The sequence below is a fragment of the Agelaius phoeniceus genome, chromosome 17, assembly GCF_051311805.1.
Source record: "Agelaius phoeniceus isolate bAgePho1 chromosome 17, bAgePho1.hap1, whole genome shotgun sequence".
NCBI lineage: Eukaryota > Metazoa > Chordata > Aves > Passeriformes > Icteridae > Agelaius > Agelaius phoeniceus.
The window spans coordinates 13,256,657-13,281,197 of record NC_135281.1 but is presented as its reverse complement, the minus strand read 5'-3'; the positions used below and the strand labels follow the sequence as shown (position 1 = coordinate 13,281,197).

At 41.5% G+C, this 24,541-nt stretch overlaps 1 long non-coding RNA gene across 1 annotated transcript in view; it reads right to left on the bottom strand.

The window, feature by feature from the left end:
* Positions 1 to 1,274: 1,274 nt before the first annotated feature.
* LOC143695413 (uncharacterized) overlaps positions 1,275 to 24,541 on the bottom strand; it is a 141,567-nt gene continuing 118,300 nt past the window's right edge. The window contains exon 3 of the long non-coding RNA XR_013184564.1: positions 1,275 to 1,341. This is a non-coding gene — a long non-coding RNA (uncharacterized LOC143695413). The remainder of the gene's footprint in view (positions 1,342 to 24,541) is intronic.

Here is a 24,541-nt window from a genome sequence, read left to right as displayed (position 1 = left end):
ATTTCATCAAGCTTCTGTTGATGTACTTAAATATGTCCAAATAAATAGCATATTTTCAAGTTAAGTAAATACTCACATACCAAATCTGGATCCTATTTAAGCCCCAAGAAAAAAAAAAAATAATATTGTCTATCCACACTGATGAATATGCTATAATGTATTATATATGCTTTGAGATTGCTAGACAAAAACCTACATATGTAACAGAATATGACTGAAATTCAGTCAGACATGTTTTCCATTCCTTAGAAACTGAAAATCCACAGCAGATCTTCAATTCTCCCACTAGGACAAAAATATTTCTTTATTGCCTCTTGCCCATCCACCAGCTGAAGGGAGCTAACTCCACATGCACACTCTTATCTCCACACAAGCTGTACACTTTGGGGAGCATATGCTGAATAGATTAAATGAGAAAACAAGTTGTTGCAAATATTTTTTGCCTTAAAACATCCCAGGAAGTTTTTGTTGTAAGATAACCTTGCATTTGAGTAAAGGAAGAATAAGGAAAAAGATTTATTAATTTTCATGAAAGAAATTTAGTATTTTGTGATCAATTTCAATTTTACTGTAAGTACAAAACTCAGCTCCTCTAAAATTGCAAAATGTCTCATTGATAATACAGAGACAGAGACCAAGTGATTCCTTTCTGTGCAGTGGTGGGTGTTCATATTCCTAAAATTCCCTGCCCAGCCTTTTCAAATAGACTATGGAAAGTGAAGGAATGTGTAAAATTAAGGAGGACACTGCTCCCATTGCTTGTGTGATCACCCTGTGTGTGCATGCACAGCTGCCCCAGCACTGTCCCCGTCAGATGTGCTGCTGCATTAGTGCTGAAATGCAGCAAAATGCAAAACATTGAGATGCTTAAGAGGCTTTTAAAGAAAATGCTGTGACAACCTGGCCTGCACAGAGTGGTTCCGTGTTTGACTACCTGAATCAGATTTAATCTGGCTCCCCCAGCAGTAATAATAATATAATATGCTGTAAAAAGGAGTCTAAAAATCTTAAATTGAATCTGTATGTTTGCTAAGAAAGTGGCTTTGTCGGCTGTACATTACAAAATTTTAATATTTTCAGCAGGCAAGCAATACATCTTGTCTAGACACTGGTGAAATTTTCAGACACAAAATTATTTTAAATTCTAAAACAAATAATGCAGACTTCACCCCCCCCATCCCTAACAGATTGTGGAATGTCATTTACTTTAAATTTGCAGCCAGACATCACATAGCCAGAGAAATTGCCTGTAAGAAAAATAGGCTGACACTTATCACTGCATTCCAGGGGGACCAGGGGGTGATGTCAGCTCTCTCTGTTTCTCCCAGACAATTGAGCGTCCTACAAATCAATAAAAACAAGGTTTATTGGTATGTTTGCTTTATCACACTTGAGCCACTTTCATTGTCCTAGTGACAAAGTCTTCACAAATTGAATCATTAAACACAGTAATTGTATTTCAAATACATTTTAGAGAGGAGGAAGGGAAGGGAGGGTGTAAAAGATTATTTGCTGCAGTATTTATGGCTGCGGAATTGAGGTTTGTAACAGTTTGCCGTACCTATATTTTGTTTTTCAATATGGAAAAAGGAGCAGGGGGAGGGGACAGGGGAGGGACCCCAGTAAGTGGAACAAACAGTCGCACTCAAATTTAGCCCAGCAAAGCTTTTAATATTTCGCTGAGCTAATGTTATATAAGGAATTTCTCAACAGCTCCTCGCGCAAAATGTCAAACTTATTTTAAAATTATTTTCGTAAAAATAGATGGTCTTGGAAAAAAAAAAATTAAAAATTGCACCCTGGAGTCGGGATCTAAGGACTGTTACCATCCTGGTGGTTAAAATAATTCCTTCCCGGGTGTTGCTCAGTCCCTTACGCAAGCCTGTAAACTCATTTCGCCCCAGCACTCTTTAAATCTTTGTCGCTCTTTGCATATGTGGTTGTGATTTACATGCCACCCACATTTAAAGAGGTATTGACATTTTCAAGGCGGCTATTTTAGCCCCTGGATTTTTAAATGGAATCAATCACACTTTATTTCTTCCCTCAGGAGCCCAGACCTGTGTTTGTGGCTCGCCCACCTCTCTCTCCGCAGCCCCAGGGGCGTCCCAAAGCCCCATGTGAATGCTCAGCATCCCTCAGTGATTCCAGCCGTGGGCTGTAGAGCCCTGGGTGCCCCAGCACTGGCTGCCCCTGCCCTCACAGCTGCTGTGCAGGCCAGGCTCGAGTGGCAGAGCAAAACAGAGGCACATTTCACAGGAGGACCCAGCATTTTGCAGCAGAATGGCTGTGACTGTGCTCCGGCCAGCAGCTCCATGTCAATGGCTTTGCTGGGCTCAATGGCGCTGACCTGAGCTGGGCAGGCTGAGGTCAGTGCCAGGCCAGGCCCATGAGGCTCACACAGCTTCCACAGCTCCAGGCTGCCTCGGGACTGCAGCGTGGACTGCTCTCAGCAATGGCATTTGGATTTTTGTCTTAGCACCCCTCTGGAGCAGGGAGGGGGAGCAGAGGCTCTGTGCCTGGAAAAGCCAGGCTTAGCTGCACCCGCACAGCCACGAGGCTGCCTAAAGAGTCACCGTGCAGGTGACACTGTCCTTCCCCTGCATGAATCAGGGAACGCTTCTCCCTTCCCTCCTTTGATCTTGTTGCACTTTTCTTACTCAATTAGCCTGAAATGGAACACGGTCATGCTTCCAGCTGCAGTTCCTTTGAGCACAGTGGTATCAGACCTTTCCACACATTACACAAATTGCACTTCATCACTGAAAATCAAATCTAGGAGGCAATGATATCCATGTAAAAATACTGTAAGGATGTACAAGTGTTTCCTACCCTGCACTGTCTCCTAAGATGAATAGAGGAATGCCAATCAGGAGCTCCGGTTCCTCCAGCAGCTCTCAGTTTTTTGGGGCCCTTCCCCACATTGCACTGATGCTTTAGGGAAACCCAGCAAAGCACACTAAGTGCCCAGCACACATCACAGCACTGATCTCCAGGCAGAGTGTCTACAGACTCAATCCTATCTTGGCCAACAGCAGAACTGTATCTTTGTCCTGATGTTTGGCAGGGATTAATTCAGGCTTCCTTCATCTCACACAGAAACAGCCTTGCATGTGTCCTGCCAGAGATTTGGTTTAAGGACAGTTAATGGTTAGTGATCTATTTTGACCCTGCCAAGTAAGGGTGGACAGGACCAATGGACTTGCTTGGTCACTCTTCTCCCTTTCTCTTTCTGAGGTAGTTGTTGAGGCAGGAAAAAGCTCCTGCTGTGTGTAAAGAAAATATTCTCCAGGAGCTCCCTGGTACTACTTCAAGTGTAAGGCAGAGCATCCTCCAGCCCATCCTGCTTCCACCCAAATCTGCTGCTGCAGCCACCAGCTGAACCCATTGCTGATCCTGCAGGGACAGCAATTCTGGTCCCCCTCTGCTATTCACAGCAATGCCACTCATGGGCACTAACTATGATAAAAGCCTTTTGGAAACTTATATATACATACATTGTATAAATTCACCTGCATCTGGGTCATTCCTTCCATCAAACCATGCAAACCAAACTCAGCAAGCTCACGACAGACACATGGGCTTACTGATGGCTGCACCTTACATTTTAAAAAGCTCCTTGTGCAAACTGGCTCCCTTGGCTGTATTATACACCGTTTATCTTGGAGGAGGTCTGCTCCAAAAGGAGAGTCTGGGTTTGGTGAGTCTGTCAGTGACGGCTCTATTTCCCAGTATATATTTACACTACCATCAGACTTGGTGAGTGGGTTTGCTGTCAAACTCGCGAAGCACAGAGCTGACAGTTTGGTTTGAAGTTCCCTTCCCCACTCTTGGGTCGCACGAGAACACTGCATAGATGCATTTGCTATAGGTTATAGCAATCCTGACAGTAGTGAATGAATGATTGCTCCTAAAAAGTACAGCTTGTTCTGACATTATCGCTCCATTGCATTCTAAAAGTGGCTAAAGCAGAGACATCCTTCCCTGTCTCTCCCCACCCAGCTGCCATTCAGCATCTCTTCTGGTTCAGCAGCCTGCATTTCCTCACTGATGTGAAGGGCTATGGATTTACACCAGTGGGACATGATGCCCAGTGGTAACATTTACAGCATAACAACCATTTATTTTTCCAGAGAAGTGTTTAGCTTATTGATGAAAGAAAAAGCATTCTACCCTCTTGTGTGTCTAAGTAGTCAGCATCCCTAGTGAAATGAATAAAATTCTCATAATCTGTTCCACTGGAGCCTATTTCTGTTAAAACTGAAAGCAGGAAATGTTGTTGCAGACTTCCATGGGAGCAGCGTTTGCTCATGAAGAAGAATTGGTTAAACATTGCATAATTTAGTAACTCCTGACTTAACAAAACTCCGAGACGCGCTCCCCAAGAAAGCCACACTGTTTGTAGCTGGGAACAGCCTGGCTGGATCAGCAGCACTGGCAGCAATGAAAGACTCTAAAACATAGATATGAAAAATGATTAACTGACTTCATATGACTATTTGTGCTTAAAATTAGGGCAGGCACTTGAGAACTTTGCTGAATCAGGGCCTTGATTATTGGTACCAGTAATGAATGCAGACATTTGGGAAGGTATGTTTCATTGCTGCCATCATGTTTTATTTTTGGAGATGTTAAAGAAAGATATCAAGAAGATATAAAACAAGTAATTAAATTCCTGTTTTGTGTAATGCAGAGCAAATATTTGCTTCAAGTTTTATGGGCATCTTGCAAATCAAAATCATAAAGGCAGATGAGCTTTTGTTTAAAAAAGGCACACTGATGGCTCAGCAGAAAATAATAAGAGTTTGTTTTTGGAAGGAAAAAAAAACAAAAACCCTGACATGAACCACAAATACATTTCATTAGGTGACACTAATAGGGATTGTCAGGTGCCTTCAGTAGCAGCAAACATCCTCTCATGTCTCAAGTTTGTGTGGAAGTCAAGAGCAGAGACTTAGCTCAGATAAGATATTTGATTTGTGTTTGCTCAGGAAAATGCTCTGACAGTTTAGCTAAAAGGAATTTGTATTGAATTGGAGTAAAACTTGGACTAGATAACAGCCAAGAGAACACCGGGGCTGGGCTGGACCCAGCATGGGACAATGGAAACAAGCTGGTGAACAAGTTACTGGGGAATATTTACTGAAACACTTTCTTTCTTTCTTTCTTTCTTTCTTTCTTTCTTTCTTTCTTTCTTTCTTCTTTCTTTCTTTCTTTCTTTCTTTCTTTCTTTCTTTCTTTCTTTCTTTCTTTCTTTCTTTCTTTCTTTCTTTCTTTCTTTCTTTCTTTCTTTCTTTCTTTCTTTCTTTCTTTCTTTCTTTCTTTCTTTCTTTCTTTCTTTCTTTCTTTCTTTCTTTCTTTCTTTCTTTCTTTCTTTCTTTCTTTCTTTCTTTCTTTCTTTCTTTCTTTCTTTCTCACATGGACCTTGCAGAAAGTGAAATTCAAAATGCCAAAACTGCCTGGTTTGGACACATTAAAAAATCAGTTTCCAAAAAGTACAATCCTACCATTTTTGTTCTTTCTCTTTTACTTGTATTAATACTTTCTTACCCCTCCAAAGTCTGCCTTGAGTTTGACCTAGTCAGAAATCAAAGGAGTAAAAAATAGCTATAATGGTATAGTTTCAATACTATTTTCATGTTTAAAGGAGGGAGTAACGACAAACAAATACTTGGGTGCTGGAAGGGCAGAGTTTGAGGCTTTGTAGCTTTACTCTCCCCTCTCAGCTGAGCTCCCTGTCCATATTATGACTCCATGGTTGGGCCTTTCTGGCAGGAGATGGGAGGGCAGCTGTGGTGGAGGTTTCTGGGTTTCCAGGTGTGGGGCAATCCAGCCACAGAGAATTCTAGAAGCACAAATTGAGAGCTTTCGAATTCCCACCAGGCACTGCTGGCATTCCTGGATTTAAATATTTTCCCATTTTAGAGAAAATATTTCATTTAGGTTGATCTGCTCCTATATCCATTAACTCCAAAACATTTTATAAAATAAGGGAATTACTGCAAAAATTGTCTAAGATACAATTTTTTTACTTGCTTTATTTCAGATTTTGCCCACATTTGATTTTTACTTCTCTGTTGACATCCCCAAAGCAGAAACCAAGGTTGGTGTTGATGTAATTTTGATATTTAACACACAGTTAGGTGCACAAGAAAGATCCCATGAGCAATAAATTCTTTTCCTCAGATAAATTAACCCTGTGATGGAGTACAACACATCCCCTCTTTGCCTCTGAATTCAGCACTATAGATGACAAAAAGAAAAGGTGAGGTCTGTAAGAAGAGCCAGTGCTTTTATCAGGACAGCTAATGCAGACAAAAACAAGGAAATAAAACATACTAATATATTTTCTGCTGTTCTGTTCTCAGGCAGGCTGAAACAATGAAGCAGCCTAAGTAATGCACAGAGCAGACATGGATTTATAGCTGAAGCACCATCCCTTACCTGGCTGCACTGCCACCACTGCACTGCAAACCCACCCTGCTGCAGATTCCTCTCACACATCACAGCACCAAGGAGTAACAGATCTGGCCCTGCAGCATCCTCCCACCAGCACAGGAAATACTCAGCTGTCCCCATGGAGTAGGTAGGACAGACTCTCTGTCATAAAGTCTTTTAGCATATGGTCAATGGGCAGAATTTGGGAGAGTTCCAAGGAAATTTGTACTTCCCAGCTTTTGCCATTTGTGACACCGTAGTACTGTGCCCTGGGGGCAAATAATCAGCCCCATTTTCCTAATGAGGAAATTCATCCAAGGTCATATGCTAAGTCAGTGGCACTGCAAGCCATGAAATTCAGGTCATGGGCAGGAATTACCTCTGCTGTCTGTGCAGCTTAATTGCATTTCAGAAACTCCATTTATTTGGTATGATAATACACCAGCACCTGCTGTAACGAGACAGTACAAGAACAGCAGCCAAAAAGAGGCAGAAATGCGTCAAAGAAATGTGGTAAACAGTAGTAACTAATAGGAACTATAATAAGCCTCAGGAATTAGTTGCTAAGAATATTTCTGGGAAAGAGTATTATGGCAAAATACTACTGATCAAAGCCTGTAGACTCTAATCCTGCCAGTGCTTTCTTATATGTGAAACCAAATCATCTTAGAGGAGTCTCAGCAAATTCAGTTTAGTCCCAAATTATGAGGTTATAAATAGTCTTTCAAAACTCTTTCTAAACTAGTCTAACTACACCAGTTCCAAAGGTGAAGCTACCAAAGGACCAAGTGATCCTGAGTCAAGACAAGAATTGCTCTTGTGTAAAACCAGCCATTCCTTCTTTTTATTTGGACTTTTTTTTTTTTCACTTGTCACTGATTGTAAAATTTTTTGTGAACGTTATCTGGTTAGTCTTAAATTATACAGAGCATTTGCACTGTCTTTTCATTATGGATACCCAAATTCTGCCTTCCTCAGTGCTCACTTTGCCAAAGCATCAAAGACCAAGAATGGAATGTATTATAAATCCAGGAGCAAATGAACAGAAAGGAGGTGGGAAATGGCACTATCAATAGCAGCAAATCTAGTGCACCTAAAAGGTGTAAGCTTTATAAAGGAGGTATCTGGGTGGGGGTTTGCCTTTCAAATAAAAGGTACTATCATTTGAGCTATGCCACAAAGTCAACTAAAGACATACTAGATTAATGATGCCAAAGTGAGTTATTAAAAAATATAGAAAAGCAAGTCCTGAAAGGTCTTTACCCTCCCAGATCAGACATATTCAATATCAGAGCTACTCACCAGATTAAATGCATTTTGCTGCTCTCACAGAATCTACTTACCTGGCAGAATGCAATTTAGCTGAAAGTTTGTCTGGGAGTTGAGTTTATTCTCTGGAATTACTATTTTTGTATCCTAATGGGGAAACACCCCTCCTCAGCCAAAAAAAGAACCCAGCAACCCACATTTTTTGTGTCTAGCTACAAGTAGGCCACACTTCTGAGCTTCCCACCACGTCCTGGCTCTTGTGCCTGGAATGATCCTTTGGGCTGCAGGTACAGCTACATTTAGCTCCTGACCCCTCTGTACTCAGAGTCTTGGTTTATTAATACACCTATTCTTCTCTTTCCCGCTGGCCTTATTGATTTCCCTTTACTGTGAAATACTGAGGCTATTTTCAAACCTGTCTTACACCAAAACACTTAACATTTCCCACTTGCACTGTACCGTGACAGACCTGCAAGTGTGAGCTATGAATTAAAAATCAAACCCGAACGATGTACTGCACTAAAGAACAAAGAAAAGTAAAACCCTCATTATAAAATGTTTTTTCCTAAAGAGAAGTTTTTGAGTAGGATGCATGCTAAGTTCATTTTCCAGCTCTTCCTCTCTCTTGCCTGTGATAACAGATTTTAGGTAGATGAATACTAAGTTTGTTAGAAGCAGCGCCCACAACTTGAATAGTTTGATGGGAATAAATTTTTGTTTGTTACTGGAAAGGGAAGGGATGAGAGGCAAACCACAGGAATAAAACCAGGCACCAGATGTTTGAACCTGGAGGTTCAAGATCATGGTAACACTCTGTCCAACTGCAAAACTGGCTTTGAACAGAATTAAATCCTACTCAATCCAAACGAAGACAAGAGACAAAACCATGAAAGCACAGTTCATGTACCCAGCTCAAAACTTTCTATGTGGATTTGATAAATTCCAAGCTTCCCTAAAAGTGATTACACTACCAAGTGTCCTTGTGCTGGTGTTAGAGGGATTTTGAAAGTGACCTTTTTCTCAGGAAAGAACACTTGTCAGGCTTTTAGGACCAATGTGCTCTTGGAAAATTGTTATCACAGTTGCAAAAATGTCATTGTTCTTGAAATAACAGGTATATTCCACGGAATTTCTCCTTGGTGCTATAGATCACTGCTGCAGGAGGCCTCTAAGCTGAAATGCCATTGCTAGTTTTATTGCCTGTTTTAAGTAGAATTTCACAGAACTCTCTGTTCTGGATATATCCCACCTGCTGGTATATTTTTGTTCCTAATGATGGGAAGGCTTGCAGCACATTAACCTTCCAGAGGAAAAGTATTTCATCTTTCTGTACCACATCAGCAACAAGACTCATGACTTACATAATTTCTCTATCAAAAAGAAGTAAAATCAGTGGTATGGATTTTAAAAGGTGGAATAATTGCAATAGAGCCACTCTTGTTACCATCACAAGACATTTGTAGCAATAAATGTCACTTAAACAGGGAATGTTAATGGACTAATTGTGGTTAAAGTTGTTCCATTCCTTGGAATACTCACACTGTCTCACAGATTTCTCATCCACCTGCATTAAAACTGTGCTCAAACCCCTGTTCCCAGCTCACAGCCTGCTGCAGTCCCAGCCAGCAGTGGGATTCAGCCCTGGACACCAGGAAAACAGCTGGGAGCTGCTCGCCAGGACACAGAGCTCCTGCAGCAGGATCCTCCCTCCCTCTGCAGGGGCTGTGCTGGGAGCCGTGACTTCATCCCGAGCAGGGGACACTGCAGCATCCTCAGAGCCCAGCAAACTGCAGAGCCCATTCAGCAGCTTTATTAAATGCAGCCATTTCTTTTACTTATTTGCAGAGTTACCAGTTACTTTATTCTTTTCTGTTGTCATGTTTGTGTCTGCAGTTCTTTACTGTGGTTGCAGAAAGAGGCTGGGAGCTCAGACCCCTGGGCTCTCCCTGCTGTGCCTCTGTCTGGCTGGCTATTTATAGCCTTTCTCTCACTAAATTGCAGAAGTGTTGAGAGTTTTGCAACTGCATTTTGGGAACAGAATCCTGAAATGTTTACTGACAGGAAAAATTTGAGTGAGTTAGAGATTTTTTTTTTTTTGTCTCAAGAATATATAAGAAAATAAAATTTTAAAAAGCCTATTTAGATAAAAATAATTCTATCAAGTTTTAAGGTGACTTTCATTGTATTAAGTAGTAAATTTTCACAGGAAAAAACTTGCTATTTTCCTGCTTTGTAAGAACAGTCACCAAACCCATCCCTACCAGTCCAGAGGACATAACCCCCAGGGCTTGCAACTACTTTCCATACTGCTGGATAGGGGAAAACTTAAATATAAGAGAAAGTGAGGACACTCTGCAGTTAAAACTCTCTAATTCTGCTCCATCCCCACCACACCTCCCATTGTAACTGCTGTATCCATAAGTTTATTTTCCTTAGCTCTACTTCGATATTATTCAAATCTAAAGAAGTTTTAAATAACAGGGAGGACAAATTGTGCTTTCAGAGAAAGGGAGCTGGGACTCCTGCTTGAACAGATGTTAAGAATGTTTCTGAGTGTGCTAGACTCATTTACGAGTCTCTTTCACACATTTGAATCTTGGGGACATCAGCAGTTTGTTCAATATTTTCAGCCTCCATCCTAAATGCCACACTGGGAAATGAGAGGAGGGGAAAAAAAAAGAGAGAGGAAAAGAAAAAAAAAAGGAAAAAAAAAAAAAAAAAAAAAAAAAAGAAAAAACCACACACACACACACAGAGCCAATCTTCCATCAGTGTGACAAACTGCAAGCAAGAATCACAGCAAAATAGTCAAGCCAGACAGTTGGTAAGATAGAATCAGGCTGGAAAATAAGTGCAAGATGATTTTAACAGACAGATGAAAGTAGTCACCTTCTGGACTGTGCCCCTGGGGCGAGTTCACAAACAGAAGGTTCTCCCTTGCCAGGGGGGGTGGAAGTGTCCCTGGCTCAGCACTGCTCAGCCTGGCTGTGGGCTCTGCAGACATGACGTAAAGAGCAGCCTGAGCAGCACCTCCAGCTCTGATTCTCCTTTCTCCCAGCAGATCTCAGTCACCTTTAGCAATGCACTCGGGGCTCCTGGGCTGGAGATGCAGCAGGAAGAGAAAGCATCCTTTTATACCAAGTTAATTGAGGGTACAGAAGAGAGGGGGCTCAGCTGTGTTCAGAACAGAGCGATACAAAAATATAATTAATGGCAGGGCACCAGTTTTGAATCAAAAGAATTCAGGGCTTTGGCAGATGATAAAACTCAGCCACTTGAGTCTCTCCAAACCCCACTGATAGGCACAACTCAAGGAATGCACTAGCCAAGCAATAAGAAGGTTTTCCTCTTGTTAAAAATACCAAAAGGAAGGAAGAGAGGTCTCTATGGAGGCTTTGCAAGACTTAGTTTCTTTCCTGTTCAGCTTTTCTTCTGTCCTTTATTGATCCAAGCAGTTAGACTTGTAAAAGGTGTAATATTGGCAGTTATTATGCAATTCCTCATCAGATTACTGGAGATCCCAAAAGACCAGCTTTTTGTTGTTTCCACTGAGCAGACCACAAGCCATCAGCACTGAGCTCTTTATGCTTTGCAGGGTCCTGTGCCTCAGCAGAAAGAACAGAAAGATAATCAGAAAGCCCTAATACCAAGTCTTGGTTCAGCAAGTGCCAAGTCTTGGTTCCAGGCATATCCTTTTGAAAAAAATCACTTCTGTCATCCTTGCCTTGTTTCCCTTCTCATTTTCAGTGTGTTTTGTTTCTAGAATAAAACATAAAATACCTTCCTGGGGTAGGTATTTCTCCACCCATGTTTCTCTAGAAATGACAGTTTAACTTTGCTTTTGTATTGAGCTACTGAAGAATCATTTTTGTTAAGCATCCTTCTTTCCTCTCCTTCTGTTATAAAGCCTGCTGGTTTATACTAGAACACTAATAAAATTCTCCTGCCACTGTTAATTTCAGAAGGCTGAAGCTGCTGCACAAAAGGGACACTATCAGATAATTTGCTCTCCCTCCTACATTGACAAAATATAACACCAGTTTTATTTGTGTGTGATTTCCTGTTTTCAGCTGGAAGCAAATTCACCAAATTTAAAACACACACCAAAAGAACTTCAACAAATATTTTTGTTTGGGTAGAAGGTTTCTTGTCCCTGGTGATTTTCCATCCTACTTTGAGGGCCAGCCCTTGAGCAGTATATTATCAGTGACAAGGCACAGTGGTTGTGGATAATGGGGCCAATTTTGCTCTCAGGCAACCCCAGTGACTTCATTGTCTGGTCTATCTGATGAGAGGGTAGAGGCTGGTAGAATGACTCATCAAGAAAAAAAAAGAAATGGGAAAAAAAGTAAAGGCAGCCAAGTAAAGACACAAGGCTGCCTCCTAAGGATAATTTAAATAGCAAGAGAGCTTCAAAATGCAGCAAGGAGCCAGAAATCTCTGCAGAATGGGTCTCAACAAAGAGCTGTGATGCTGTGATCCACAGTGTGGAGCCAAGGGTTATTTAGCTTTGGCTTTTTTGTTTGTTTGTTTTGGTTGGGGGGGCGTGGTGGTGGTGCATCTCTTTTTGGCTTTTCTTTCAATAAAGGCAGTCTCTTCTTTCTTGTTCCCAAAGAGCCAAAGAGTTTCTCCTCTTTCCTCTGAACACCCAGGCCAAGGCAAGGGAGTTGCATTTAGCCCCCTTTCTGTGCATGTTAACTTGGGGCAATAGCAACTTCTATTGAATCTTGGGGACACTTAAATATAAGAGAAAATGAAGACACTCTGCAGTTAAAACTCTCTAATTCTGCTCCATCCTCACCACACTGCCTTTGTTGGATACAAGCTTTTACATTTCTGCTTCATGACCAGCAGGGGAGGGGGGGATTCTGCCCCTCTCAGGTGAGACCCCACCTGCAGAGCTGCCCCAGCCCTGGGGCCCAGCATAGGGATGACCTGGAGCTGCTGGAGAGGGTCCAGAGAAGGCACCAGGATGGGCAGAGGGATGGAGCAGCTCTGCTGGGAGGAAAGGCTGGGAGAGCTGGGGTTGTTCACCTGGAGAGGAGAACATTTGGGGTGACCTCATTGTGGCCTTCCAGTGCCTGAAGGAGTCAGCAGGAAAGATGGAGAAAGACAATGTTCAAGGGTCTGGAGTGACAGGACAGTGGGGAATAGTTTCAAACTGAAAGTGAGGAGCTTCAGGTTCAATATTAGGGAGGAATTCTTCCCTGAGAGGGTGCTGAGGCCCTGGCACAGGGTGCCCAGAGAAGCTGTGGCTGAATTGTCCAAGGCCAGGTTGGACAGGGCTTGCACAACCTGGGATAGTGGAAGGTGTCCCTGCCCAGGGCGAGTGGAACAAGATGAGCTCTAAAGTCCTTTGCAACCCAAACCAATCCATGATTCTATATAATGAGTCTATTCTATTAATATTTCGTTCTCAGGAAACAGAAGGCCCCAAACAAGGTCAGGATCCCTCCTGCAATGCACTCTGCAAACCCCTGCTGGGAGAGAGCCCCAGTTCTTAAAGCATTTAAATAGATACATCAATGAAACAGAGAGGAATAAAATGGCTCACAGCCAAATTAGATGAGCAAGACATTTAAATTTCCAGTGCTCCAAGTCTCCTGCCCAGTGGACTTTGTTCCATATCCTCCTTCAGGGGTACAAGGCAACCTGGTGGGAGAAGCAGCCCAGGATAAACTATTCTGCCTGTCTCTAAAAACATTTTAAAATGTCTTTAGCCAGAGCTGGCTGGGAGTTGTCTGGTCACTAGGATCAGCAAAAGACTTAGGGAGAAAAGCTGCAATATTTTTCCCCTGAGAGTGGGAAAAATTCTGCAAGTCTTTCGTTTTCTCAGCTCATCCCACTACATCTATTTACTCAACTCAGGAAGATTTGAAGGAACATGAGTAAAGGACTGGAAAATTACACTGGAAAAGAATCAGAGTAATTAAGCGTCAGGAGAGCCAACACCACAAGAAACAACAACAAAAAAGGAAAAATACTTGTGGGTACTTAGACTTATTCTAATTAATGTTTCAGTTTCTGAAAAACATTCCCAAGCTAAAAGTTTGTAATGTTACCTCAGGTCCACTTAAAATTTTCACAGTACCTTTCTAAAAACTTGAAAAGAAAGATTTTGAATGGGATTAGGAGTCAGAACAGAGACAACACTGCTGAAAAAGATCGACAACAGAACATTCAGAGTCTCAAAGTATCTGAGGAGTCGTGCTCTAATGTACGAGATGCTTGAGAACATACTGCTGGTATTCTGGAGTTATTTAGATAATGTTCTGATTGTGGCTTGAAATCAGTAATAACAAGCCATATGTTCACTTTTTCTGAAAAATTATTCTTTATTAATTCTATCAATAGTTACTCCTTGAATTTTAAGGCAAAAAGTATGTAATTTGTGCCTATGGCATTTGAATAAATTCCAGTTTACTTGAAAGGTCAGATAATACTATAAAGTCTCTTCAGAAGACGTCTTACTATGAATCTATTGGATACATCTCCAAACTTTATTCCATTTATTATTTTATGTACCAGTAATAGATACATAAATCTGCCTTCATTTAACTTGAACAGAGATTTCCCTCTACAGAATCCTCCTCATAAAGGAGAGAAAATACTACATGAAAGCCACAGCTCCTGCCAACCCAAACCCTTATCCACTGGTTTTAGATGGAATATCTCAGTTTATGAAGCTGGAAGCCCAGCTGTCCACTACCTTGGCTTTCATATGTAGATAAAATCATCCTAAAGGATGAAGAGAATCTACCCCAACACCTGAGAACTCAAGTACTTGGACTAGGTTTGGCCATACTGCCAGCTTGGGCACCTAAAATCTCCTCCATGCAGGGGATTTTTCTACCTCTCCTTCCACCCAATTTATGTTGAGAAAGGACCAGGTTAAGTGGTTTGACATATTTTATCTCATCCTCAAAACAGAATTCTACTATAGATAACTATATTCAGTTTGAAACTCAGTCCTTTCATTTAGAGCAAAACCCAAGAACAACAAAAAAAAAACCCAAATAGAAATGCAGCACTTGGTGATAATCTCTCTCTAATCATCAAGGACACTTACTATTTGAAAAATTTTGCATATCCAAAGTAATGATCCATGTAGGACAGAAACCCCAATGTTCTCAGCACAGTAAAAGACAATGCTTAACAAATAATAATAGTTATTACTAAGTCTTATGCACCATTGCACTTTCTAATACTGCCTTGAAGTGAAAAGGACACGATGATATGATAAGAAAAGCTGTTCCCAGGCTATTTCCCTCTTTAATGGAATCCCCAAAATCCAGAAATATCAGACAAATCCTTGTTTGGAGACATTTCCTATTGGTTTCTCACTAAATTAATTTAAAATTTATTTCAGAGACATAACCCCTCACATGAATGTGACTCACAGAGTACACCCTGTGCCAAGCAGGATTGACACACTGGAGATTCCCCTTCATTCCAAATCTCCAAGGACAAGGGTGGTGAGGCAACATGGGGAAACCACAGCTTTGTTCATTATTGTGGCAGCCAGGTACCAGCACACAAGACTGAGATTAGAATAAGAATTCATTCAGCAGGAAAATGAAAATCCTCCCAAAGCTTTCAGGATGCAGGAAAACCAAGTGCATCTGTTCTACCAGCACAGACATTTGGTTTTTGGACTATTGGGTACCTTCTAACAGATTGGGGGAGTGCTGCAAAATCTGTCTCAGCTCCCTGTGGAAGCAGCAGGTGCCCTGGTGCTGCGCTCCCTGCCAGGAGGAGCAGGGGATGCCCTGGGGCTGCTCCAGGCTCAGATGGACACACAGACATGGGACAGACAGCAGAGGGACAGCGACTGCTGGGGTCACAGGGACACTGCACAGTCACAGGGACAGGCACAGCACCCACCAGTGACAGTGACAGGGACAGTGACAGGGACAGGGACAGTGACAGTGACAGTAACGAGGCTGAGCACTCAGGATGGAAACCCAAGGAGCCACGCGCTCGGCGGCACACGGGAGCAGGGTGCAGATTAGCTGCAAGGTCAAATAAACATCATAAAACATTGCCTAAGCTGTCAATTAGAGAACAAACAAGCTCATCATAATTATACAAGATAATTGTTATCTGCTGGGTGTTAATTAGATACATTTTATCAGAGCTGTTGTCACTAAATGGAGAGTAAAACTGGTCAAAGTTATTTTTTTAAATGAAATTTTTCATAACTAGTTTTGTTCTTCCTTCAGATGGGACTAACATTTTGTTTTCTCTGGATATGTTTTCTTAATTGTACCCATAAGAAGCTTTAAATTTTCAAAAAAAAATTACATTACTGTGTAGCTAAGCTTAGCAAGGAAAAGCATGTGCAAATTAAGAGAGAAAACCAAAAATTCTAAGCCGTATTCTCACTTTAAAATGAATATAAAAATAATTCTTTCCTATACAGTTTCAAAAAAAATAAAATGTCCCATCTAATTAATTTTAGTTTAAATGTAAATCACAACACACTCCAAATGATAAATAAGACCTAAGCTGCCTGAGAGATCAGTGCAGGTATTGAGCAATGCAGGGGTAGATGAGGCCCAATATCCAAGGCAAACAATTTCCTGAAGGATTTCTCACTGCAGGAAACAGGCTTTGGAAAATGCAGGTGAGGCAGACAGGATGGTCTGAGTCCTGTACACAAGGGCTGCAGCCTTCCCCTGAGAGCAAGGATGTGGAGCCACTTCAGGGTCACAAGGACAGAGCAACTGCTGGAAAACACACACATGTGGCAGTTCTGATCAAAGCCTGATTAATAAAGTACCAGGCTAAAATAAAAGTAAAGGGAGAAAGGGAGGAAGAACCTTAGGGTGTCACACATTGGCGTCCCCCATTACAGCAAGCCTCCCTCCATGCCTCATTCCTTTCCATCCTCAGAATTCACTGTTTATCTCTCCAGGAAACAGTTACCCTATTGTATCACCTTCTGGTGAGAAAAGACAAATGCCCTGTATTTATTCAATCGATAGAAATATCTAAACTTTCAGCCATCAGGGCAGGGCCCTTTTGTTCTCTGTCTGCACATCACCAAATACAACAGGAACTTCCCCACACTATTGTGTGGAGCAGCAGCAATAAAAAGGAGGGTCAGTAGGCCAGCAGAAATGCAAACCTGCTTCATTTCAGGATTCATTCATTATGCAGATAACCAACATTTATTTCATAAGATAAAGAGCTTGATATAATTTGTATTGGGTTTAGTAAGAAAATACCAGAATTTTTTGAGGAGAACAGTGGCACAAAGGTTTACCACACACAGCCTAAAATAGTGTGAGAAAGGAACTGACTTCAACTTGAATAATAGTCATTAACTCAAAACACTGGAAAATGCATTCCTTGTAAGAACAGAGCCACTGGAGCCTTGCCCAGTCCTAAACAAAGAATAGCAGTTCACAGCTGTAGGGGACATACTGTGGGTATACACTAAGCTAAGGTTTAAAATATATTTGTGGTCTGCAGCAAACCTGGGGATTCCAGGGACTGTTGGGAAATGACATTTCAGGTTGCCTTCATTTCTCTCCTTGATAACAGCATTTCTCTGGAGTTCTTTTATCATCCATCTCTGCTTAAGTTACTGAGCAGTTGCATGGTTCAGCTTTATACTGAAAAAAAACTAGGAATTAACATCTTCCAGAGCTATATATGCATGGAAGAGTGTGTGCACTCACAAACTATTTCAAGCAACAGGGAGTGTTTTCATGGCAAAGGTGTTGTGGACAAATTCCAAAAAGTGCTCCTCCAATGCAGTAACAAAGTTCACCATGACTCACGTGTGCAGGTAATTGACACTATTAACACAAACAGAAAATTTGAGGTCACTACTGGCAAGCAGTATAAAAATCAGGTTTGTTTTCTATGAACACTGAAAAGGAATTACAAAAAAAGGAAAACTGAACAAAGATCAAGTTAAATATTTAATATATACATCTATATTTAATATTCATCTAACAATGCCTCATTCATAGCTTAAGCAACCCAAATGTATCACAGGTTGAAGACATTTCCTCTTGTTTCACAAGTTAAACATTATAATACAATGTCCTTTTTTCCTTCCTTCCTACACTAAAAGTCTGTGTTATTGGTAGCAGCAGATACAGCTCCTATTCAAGTGAAGAGCTGAGACCTTTCATATCTACAGAGTTAAACGAACTCAGAAAAACTGGATAAGAACTTGGAGTAGAGACTATAAATCCTTTGAACTGTGCAGAACCAGACCCAAAGCTTAAGTGAAGCTAATGGCATGATCCAAAGATTATTGAAAGCAATGAGAACCTTTCTCCTGCTGGATATTGAGAGATTTTGGATCAGCAAGATGAGAAGCAGCCAGACATTCAGATTAAAAAAACTAATCTGGAGAGCAGACAGCAGAGGAGGGGATAGAAATAACAGCCAGCAGAGCCTGTTACCTTTCCATATTCTTTACAAGTTTGGTCTAAAACAGAATTGCTCCTTCACACTTGGGCTTCTGGCCAAAGGAGATTTTCAAAACTATTTGAGATAAGAGGCAGCAGACATCTGTCACAGGGCACCTGGATGTGCCCTGGGATGAGTCACTGCTGAGGAGGCTGAGCAGGTCGCTGATGGGAGGTGCCACAAGAATGGAGGAAGCCAAAGCCATCACTGATGACTCTGCCTCCCTTCCTCCCTTCCCTTCCTGCTTCTGGTGGTCCAGTCTTCCAAAAGAGTGATACTGAAAAATGCCCTTTCTGCAGAAATGGCCACGCTTGGTACCAGAAATATCTCAGGCACATCTCTCACTGTCAGGCACCACTCTTCCCATGAAAGCCACTGAGCTCTGCAAAAGGAGCTGAAGGGTTTCTACCTTCTCCACAGAGGCTGGCACATTCCAGGGAGATGGCTGGACTCTCTCAGGAGAGAATCTTGTGTGCGAAAAATACTTGCAGAGCCAATCTGGAAGACATTCTGTATTTTTATATGACAGTAGGAATAATGCAGGCAACTGAATTAAATTCTTTGTAGCAGGGGACCCTAAGGTGTTTTAGCATCAAGTTTCTTCCCTTTTTCTCCTCCTATTAAAACCCCCCGACTTAAATGCCATCTCTTTGACCCATTCAAGAAAAAATCAGTTGTTCTGCTGTCCAAAAAATACATCTATGTACCAGATTTCTGGAAATTCCGCAGCACTGTAATTTCAGACCAGAAAGACAAGAACATGCAAAGACAAAACAAACACTTGAGCTCCAGAGCTCACTTGTAGACCCTGACATTTACAGAAGAAGGAAGATGCAGCTGTAAGCACCAGTTTTGAAGGCACCATCAGGGAAATCAATAGCAGACATAAGATGCCACCTTAGCACTGCACATACTGCAACCATGAAAAATCACCTTTTTAGTGCTGATGGAAACCTTTGCAACCTAAACAGTATAAATGTTGCTGGGTTTCTGCTAATTCAACAGCAGCAAATCTTTCACATGTCTGTGACACACACACAGGATATCAAACCCTTCCCAGAGATGCTGTGAGTGGAAATCTTAGTTATCATTTGCCTGCACTGGAGGGCTTGGAGCACCTCCAGTCTCCTGCTGCTCCAGCTGAATTCCTCCTTTCTCAGTAGCTGGTGAGCTCCTAGGAGAGCAGCTCAGTGCCTGTCTTTAGAGAAACCCAGAGTTCTGGTATCAAACCCAGCCGGGCTGGGACAGGTACAGAGCACCTCGAGGAGAGCAGAGATCTGGAGAGTGTCACACCCAGCCCATGCTTCCCTGGTTGGTGAATAAAACCCAGAACTGGTTAACAAATGATGTAAGGGTTTTTCTTGTCTCCTGAAAGTGGGATTGTTGCAGGTTAAGTTTTACATGTTAACATTTCAGTCCACCTGTGCAGTGCTGGTAATTTTTTTCCATTGGATGTTTAACATAACACCTACCTCATGCTCCACTAATTATGATTTCATTCACGCCATTGCCTTCCTATTCATCATGGCTGGTGGCCATTAATGTAACCTTTAGCATGGCCATGCTGTAATTGTGCAATTGCTGTTATTTTGGAATGCTACTGGAAGCCTTCCCCACACAGAACTCACTTTTGCTGCAGGACTATGGCAGTGACCTGCAGAGGAGCTGCCTGATGGTAAGGTGACTAAGCCTCTTTACAGCTTACAGACTAAGTTTACAGATTTAATTGAACATTTGTAGGAAATAGAAGAATTCAATGCATTGTATAGTAGATATTGTTTAGTCTAGAGCACTGATTTATGCTCAAGTGGGATAAAAATCTACATTTCGTCTTCTCTATTAGAGCTTCCAAAATACTGCCAAGAACTACTTCTCGGAATAAAAATGAACATTTGTTCTCATGTTTGCAATTTTTTTAAATTCCTTTCACTAGCAAATCATCTGGCTATTTTATTTAATTCTTTGTTCTATTTTTAGGAACATTGACAGAAAATTCAAATCATGTAAATATTTCTCCAACTCTTCTCCTCATTATATTTGCTTTGGGAATGATTTGTCTTATTGTCTTTATGACTCTTTCTCCATCTCTTCATAAAAGCTACAATTAAGCAGGCACAGAATAATAAAAAAGGCAAGAAACCAAACCAAAAGGCCCATATGGCTAAAATTGAAAACTGAATGCCATAAACCAGGAGAATGTGAAGAGCTCCCGACCAGACCAGTGATTTCAGTACATTTGCATGAAGAGTATGCCAAACAATCCAGTAGAGGAAAAACTAAGAAAATCCAGTCGTGGGAAATACAAAAGCAGAAAAGGGATAAAGCTTTTGAATAAAGAATTTAATACACCCAGTTCATCCAGTTCTGCTCCCTCTTCCTTATCCAGAACCAAGACCCAGTCAGATATTCTGAATACTAAATGGGTTTTGCAGTTATTTTTAACTTGTCTGCAGAATTCTGAAGGACTATTAAACATTTTACATATTGGGTGTTTACTGTCTTCAGGGTTTCTCCTTTGCCTGATGAAAACATCATCAAGGAACTTTTCACTGATGTGCATTGGCACACACAGAGCACGAGTCAGTGCAAAGGACATGCAGAAATGAAGAAATTAAGTAGACAGAAAACTCCAGGTTTCTCCCCTATCAGACCATAGTCCCATGAATATAAATGTTCAGTGAGCAGAATCTATAGAGAAAATTTATATACTAAGTTGTAATATTTTTCTCTCCAAATCATAAAGTATCTACCCTAAAACATAATGCAGAGTATATAGTTTAAATAAATGTATTTATAAGTGTACATATTTCCTTTGCAATGAAAAGGAAGAAGTAACAACAAGGTTGTGTGTGCCTCTACAAAGGAGAGATTTAAATTAATTCATTTTCTAAATCTAGACCCCAGGAAAATATCTGAATAATGCAGAAACAGCTTTTGGATGATCCATTGCTCAAGAGATGGATTCAAGGTGCAAAACTGGTATTTGAGTCATCATGTCCAAAGAAAGCACATCTGAAGCATTTGGAGCTTTAAGCCTCATTTAGGGTCTCCCCATTGGGAACAATCCCAAGTTTCAGTCAGCTACTCCATTGCCTATCACCCCCTCTGAGCTACCTTAATTGAGGTGCTTAATGTGCATATAAGCATGTTCCTCATTGTAACTGAGCATTTTTGAGACATAAAGGCAGATTAAAACATTGTACAACTTCCTCATTTGAGTTTTGTCCTGAGTCAGTCAAAGTTTGTCCAAAAAAAACCCAGGTTTTTTTCTGAGTCATAGCCAAACATCCTTCCCACAGGAGAGTCATAAAAAGGGGGTTCTCATCATTTGCTGGGGCGAGTGACAAGAATTACGTGACTAAAAGGGGATTTGCTTTCTGAACAAGACCCACTTTGTCCATTCCTCTTGAAGGAACAAAGACATGCATGAGCCTATTTCTTTGTTATTTTGTTATTTCTTTGTGCTATCGCCAAATAGTGGAAATTTATCATCATAATTAAAGAAACAAATTGGCAAAAGCAAACAGTATTTTCAGATTGATTTCTCTCTCTTCTGTGAAAATTCTCTTTTTACATTTCAAATGAGTGTAAAAATCAGATTATACATTTGAAAAAGCCCCAGGGCAACTATTAGGAGAGATAGTGAAACTCTGAACTTTCTCCTGCAAAACACACCTGAAAGACTTTTTAATTTCTCGGTATGTTGACAGTATTAAAATTCCTGTCTTACTGAAATATAGGCAAAAGCTGAAGTTCTAGCCTCCAGAAAATAAACTCTTGTTTAATAACGTGATGGGTAAATGTATCCAGGAAATGTCACAAAATAAATCTGAGATAAATTAAACAAAACTGACTTCCTTTCTATGTCAGATGCCTCTAATTTTGGCAGTTTGGGCTAACAAAGGAAACCAAGCAAGTACTTAGAAATGAAAATGTCTGTTTAGCAACAGAGCTACAAAGAACAAGCAGCACATTTCCAAATCTGTAACAAAACCCAACAACACCCAACCTGAGTCCTCTGGCTGCACCCCACACAAATCCCCCTTGGTTTCTGCCAGAAATACATTAATATTCCTCATTATTTACAACATTCCTATTGCTCATGAACAGGGGGGCAGGAGGGCTGTGCAGAGAACACCAGGGGTTATATTCACCCTTCCCTCCCATGCCAGATTCTTGCCACCCCCTGGATTTCAGAGGAGTTTCCTACAAACCATCTGCTGAAAGAACAGAATGTTGGGGTAGAAGATAAACTGTCACCAACACCAGATGTGTGGAGTTACAGATCACAGAGCCATTAAAATCCTGGTAGCCATGGTTCTTCATTAGCAGTGAATGCAGAGAATTGGCAATCAAGACTCACACAGGCTGCTGATAAACAGCCTTTTAAAATAAAACAGATTAATATAATATATGGGGAAACAGAAGCATTTAACAGGAAGGGTAGTCTGGGGTCAGAGCAAAATATGGAAAATTGAGACTGCAGTCTTTATCTCTGTGCTAACCAAACTTCTCCTGCTCCTTGTTTTCTCCTGAGGTGCCTGGCTCCCTCTCCTGAGCAGAGCTGCACTCCCTCTGCCCAGTGCTCTTCACTCTGGGTCACACAGGCTCTGTCTGAGCAGGGCTGGAAGCCACCAGAGCTCCAGAGGTGGCACTTGCAGGCTGCTACCTGAGCCTGTCACCTTTTACAGATGAGCCTCCCAGATGGCTGAGCAGATGCTGTCTGAAATAAGGAAACAATTATCTTTGCACCTGGCTGAGTCCTTTAGATCTTGCTAAGAGACAGATGACCAAGCATGAAAATATGTCAAATAGTGGCCAAGAATATTTAAGGATTAAATATAAAATTTGTCTGAGTCCTATGGGTGAAGATGATTTTTATTTTTTTGCCAGATTCTCTCTGGATATTGTAGGGATGCCTGCTCATGTGCCACTCTGAGCTTACTCCCTGCTCTGGACTGGGGTTTCATTTCTTCCCAGCACCAGTCACGTGCCCTTTTGGGTATGCCACACTCAGCAATACATTCTGGGGGAGGGTGGGGCAAAAAAAATCTGTCAAATGAAAAGATAAGTGGGAATTAAGAGAAAATACTTAAATACATTGAAACAATGCAGGGTAAAAAAAGAACTCTCAGCCAAGCTCTGCCCCTCTAGAGATTTGAAGAATGTGCTGTTTGTGTTTAGTTCACTGCAATTGCCCGTTTTCTAAAGAATAATGTGATTTCAAGCCTTTTCCCCACTCACTGCTTTCCTCTAACATCTTTTTGAGTCTCCACTCTTACTGCTTCCCTGGGAGCACAGAGGTGATGCTGAATGCTAAAGAGACAAATAAGCACTGCAGTCCTGGACCAACAGGATGCAATTCCATCCATTCAGCTGGCAGGTATCTCATCAGGCTCTGGATGATTCCAGCTGTCCAGCCCTCAGTGGGGCAGTCTGGAGGTAATATTCCCACAGCTCTTACTTTAACCTGTGGGGCTGCTTTATCAGGACCTTAAACACAGCCATAAATGGGATGAGGAAGATCCAAATAGTAGAAAAACAACAGCAAATGAGAACAGCCTTTCCAGCAGTTTACTTGGAGAGGAAGGGTGAAAAAAAGGATCTCTAAAGTAGCATCAGCTTTCCCTTATAAATAAATCAATTACAGCAAGATGCTTTGCTCCCCCATGGAACCCAACATCTGGTAGGGGATTAAAAAAACCCCTTCATAATAACCCTCGAGAAAGGAAATATCACCTCCTTCACATGGATGAAGAAACAAAGGGGGCAAAGAATGATGTCCTCAGGATCACAGAGAATAGAACAAAGACTAAAGAAAAACACCCAGATTGTGCTTGTTCAGCACTGGAGGAGTTCTTGGAAGCCTGAGATAGTTTCATGTGTTATGATCACAGAGCATCACATGGGGGAAAGGAGGGGATGGGAAAGTCTCAGTGCTTCCCACAAAAACCCCCACAGTAATAAGCCTGGGGAAGGAGTTTTCCCAGCAGACTTCTTCCCACATCACTTATTTGAGAGGGTGGGACATCAAACCTCAAAATATGCAGCTTGACCTGACATACTTGTTTTTGCACAGACAGACAAGGCAGCTGCCTGCTGAAGGCATCCTGTTACTGCCATGCAATTCCAGAAGTTTATTTGGAGGGTTTTCTTAGCCAGCTATCTCCATACCAATCTCCCAGTGTCTTGTTACGGGAGGAGAACTAGGGCAAGGGAGCTTTCCAAAGGGAGGAAAACCCCCTAAGGCCTGATTAGTGGAAGACATTGCATGCCCCATGTGGTTTCTTCCTCTGTGGGAAGAGAGGAATGCAGTTGCCTTATGCACCAAAAGTAGAGTCCTGAGGGCCAGGTAATCTGTGTTTATCCTGTATTTGACACTGACACCTCTCCCAGGAAATAG